The following is a 4,083-nucleotide window of genomic DNA, read 5'->3' as shown; positions in this document are numbered from 1 at the left end:
TTACCGGTGAGAAAAACAGGCATGTTTATTCAGGTTCTTTTTAGTGCGAGGGAAGAGCAAAGATACCAGCATAATCTATACACAAAATGAACTATGTACGGTCGTGTGACACACGGTTGGTATATGGCTCCCCCCTAAAAATGATATACTGTACATGTTAAATAGGGCGCCCTGATCTAGAGAGGCGAATTTTAGGCGGGTCATCTGGCAGGAGATAAGCAGGTTTTAGACGATCAATGGAGACCCAGTCTTCTTTACCAGGAATGTTTAGTAGGAATGCTTTCGGACTGCATTGGATCACAAGAAAAGGGAGCGGGTAGTAATGCGGTTCTTTCTTCAGAACGATGTGTAAGGGTAACGATCATGAGTTGGAGGCCTTTTGGCAAAGGCGCATTTCCTCCATTTCGGCGAACGTCTGTTTGGCGGCTGCCAGTCGTTCAGGTGCCAGACGTCTGAATTTTGCGAAGACTGAAGGTGCCGTCGTCTTGATATGGTGATAAATACCGTGCTTGGCAGGAGCCGTGGGCGTTTGGCGAAGTTCTGGACGGAAAACTTCCAGGTACGATGTGAGGAGGTGGGCGTAGGCATCCGAGGGTGCGCTGATGTGGAGAGCGAGGTTGGAGGGGCCGGGTTGAAGAGGTGTCGACAAGTACGAGTCTGCGTTGACCAATCGTTGGTGGGCGACATCGACCAGAAGGTGGAAATGAGAGAGGAAATCCGCACCGAGGATTGGCAATGTGACGTCAGCAATGAGAAACTTCCAATTAAATTTACCGTTTCCAAACGATAATGTGAGGTTCTCGTAACCGTAGGTGGGTATCGCAGATCCGTTGGCAGCTACCAAGTGGATGTCGGCTGACGCAGACAGACTACGTCGTGTCCTGAAGAATTCCCTTGGCAAAAGAAAACGTCAAGCACCCGTGTCTACCAAAAATCGCACGCCCGTTCCTGCATCATGTAAAAAGAAAAGATTAGAAACACGGGAGGCCACCGCCACGAGCGATGGCCTACTTACACGTTTTTTGGCCACGGACAATCCTTGTCAGATTTCTATGCGGTTGCCCCGAATCTGAAGTGGTAGTAGCAAAACTGCAGCAGATGGGAGGTAATAAGTGGCTGTAGAAGTCGTTGGTTGGGGCGCGAGTGAGTGGTGGGTGTAGGGTGGCTTTGTCGCTGCTTCAGCAAGTCATGGGGTAGGCGTGTATGTCCTACGGCATTCACGTCATCTTCGGTTGACGTTGAATAGGCGTCCTCTTCGTCAGGGGTGGAGGCGTTGATGGAGGTCTTGAAGTGGCTGTCCATAAGGGCGTCGGCTTTGGTCATCAAGTCCTTTATGGGTAAACTATCGACATCGGGTATGGTAGGGCGTATAGGTCTGGGTAAACGGCGTATCCAAAGGGCACGAAGTAGGTTCACCTCACAAGGAGAGCCGTCTGCGGCAGGTTGCAGGCGAGCGATACTGGTCATTTCCCTGAGGGCGAAAGAAGCCCGTTGGTCCCCCAACGGTTGTTGCGAGAGCTGAAAAAGCATTGCTATACGGGCGGCTAGCGACGGCGAGTACTGCTGCAGAAGGTATGTTTTGAGGGCGTCATACGCTACTGGGGTGTCTCCTTCTTCACAAAGCCAGTCGGATATTTCCGGGAAGGTGTCCTCGTGTATCGCCGCGAGAACATAATCTGCTTTGGTGGTTGAGCGAGTCACGCCCTTGATGCGAAACTGGTTTGCTGCGCGCTGAAACCAAGCAAACGCCTCTCCGCTGGCGAATGAAGAAAGTTTCAATGGGGGAGCCGCAGCGTTAACTTCCGTAGAGTCCGCCATAGTACCAACGATGGAGGGGCGATGGGGGTTGGAAGGCGGAAGGAGCGAGTCGACTTCCTGGGTCATCAATGTGACGGTCTGAGAGAAGGTTGTGACTCAAAGACAGGGTGAAAGCAACTAAGTGATTTTATTATAGAACACTCTCCTTTATATACAAAAGCTTAATGCAACAGGAAATTTCATGTTAAAAACCGACACTGTTACTGGTGAGAAAAACAGGCATGTTTATTCAGGTTATTTTTTAGTGCGAGGGAAGAGCGAAGATACAAGCATAATATATATACCAAATGAACTATGTACGATCGTGTGACACACGGTAGGCACACTAGGCATGATTAGTTAGTTTTGAAAAATAAAAAAAAAATCGCAAATAAACATTCCCATTTGTGACAGAATAAAGGGTAAAAAGATAAAAAACAACTACGCTATGACAACAATAACAATAATAATAAGAGCAAGAAAACCATGCAATAAAATAATGCCAAAGAAAACATTAATAGGAAAGAAAACAAGGAAAATTGAGTCTTTGCACTCACATTGAATCCAAGAAAGCTCTAACTGTCCAATTACTAGTATTCTAGTCCATAATCCTAAACTCTCCTAACACCAGGCACCTTCACACTAGCAGCAACAACATCGAAAATAGCAACATGGTTACTCCCAACACTAGGCCTGTGACTGGCCCCTTTACCAACACTAGCCTCACCACTAACACCCGACCTAGAACTAACATCACTGGGAACTTCACCACCATCAGTAGGCCCTCTAACAATGTAGTGGTTTGCATACTGTTGCCCGAGGTAGGACCCAAACTGCCTAGTGTCCGCATGCCAACCACACTCCAACGTTCACTACATAAAAAGGTAAAACGGCGGAAAAACAAAAAATCTGGGTAAAAGGCAAACAATCAAGGATGATCTGGTCATTGGGCACCATCCCTTGATTTTATACTGGGCAAGAGGACCGAGCAAGAACCTTACTTTCCCCCTTTCTTCCCTTGCCTTCAGCTTGCTGAATAAACGTGTAGCATGACCTCTGATTCATTTCTGGGAGAATGAGCAGTATACATGAATAGCTCTATCTTCTTTAGGTAAGATGGCTTCAAGCTTAAGTAAAATATCAGAACATTAGGTGAAAGGGAAAAATTTGTTAAGACTGATAACAGGACACCTTGTAGGAGAAAAGAAAATATGATAAATGTCTTATTAGAAACTGATTTAGTAAAAAAAAAAAAAAAACACTGTTCTTTATCTTCTCCACAGTCAAATTCCAAAGAGCAATTAAAGGAAAAATTAGTACCACTTTATACTCCAGCCTCACAATAACAAGAAAAAAAAAAGACTTGAATAACAAAAAACAAGAACTATTCACATGGTGGACACACTTATGGGTTCCAGATGCAATTATAAACAAAGGCATTCCCTAGAAGGGTATCTGTTTGGGATACATTGAAATACAAGTAGCTTGCCTCACGATCAAAGGGAATATAAAACAAGATTGCAATTCATGCGGCAAAACTAGAAGCTCCAGACAAACTTACTTTCAACAGTCTTCACCAGGCTGACTAGCAACATAATCAGGTGCAGGATCATGCAATATTATTCCAGAGAAAATTCCAGACTTATGACAGGAAAAACTTCAAGCTTAATTAAAGGAGGACCCCGCAACACTGTGGTTCATTATCTGCATGAACAGTCAACTGGTTTGGGCATTGACAACACATAAAAGTTTGGCTGCCACGGAAAACTTTTCTATGCCACTTTATGTTCACTTGTTTTTGGGGACAAGTATGTAATAAAATGTCTATAGACACTCTGTGTCAATAGATTAAAAACATTTTCACCAGGATTGTACCATCTAAGTCAGTGATAAGAATAATCTAGTTTCATTTGCTTCGAATTTGAATCAAATTACCATGTAGTAGGGCATGCTTAAATCACTCGTCAGTATACGGGGAAAAGTTATAACAACAAAGCAGGTCTCGAGTAACTCTTCTTTTGGCAACTTCATCTTTCCTATATCCTTATTCTTCCACCTTAAACTTGTCTCCCTACTGGGTGTAGAGTCCCGCTGTCAGTACCTGTTAAAATAAATAATAACAGATTAAGGCACTTCTTTTGAGGGGCACTTGAGGGCTATAAAAAAAATGTAATTGTGTGTCTCATAACATCCAAACCAAAATGTTTTTTCATACACACAAACCATCATTTATTGCAACAACACCAACACTAACTCCTGAACTGTCAATAACGACACTGCTTACAC

The sequence above is a fragment of the Palaemon carinicauda genome, chromosome 26 (assembly GCF_036898095.1).
Source record: "Palaemon carinicauda isolate YSFRI2023 chromosome 26, ASM3689809v2, whole genome shotgun sequence".
In the NCBI taxonomy this organism is placed as follows: Eukaryota; Metazoa; Arthropoda; class Malacostraca; order Decapoda; family Palaemonidae; genus Palaemon; species Palaemon carinicauda.
The sequence above is the reverse complement of the archived record's forward strand: the minus strand, read 5'-3'. Positions refer to the sequence as shown.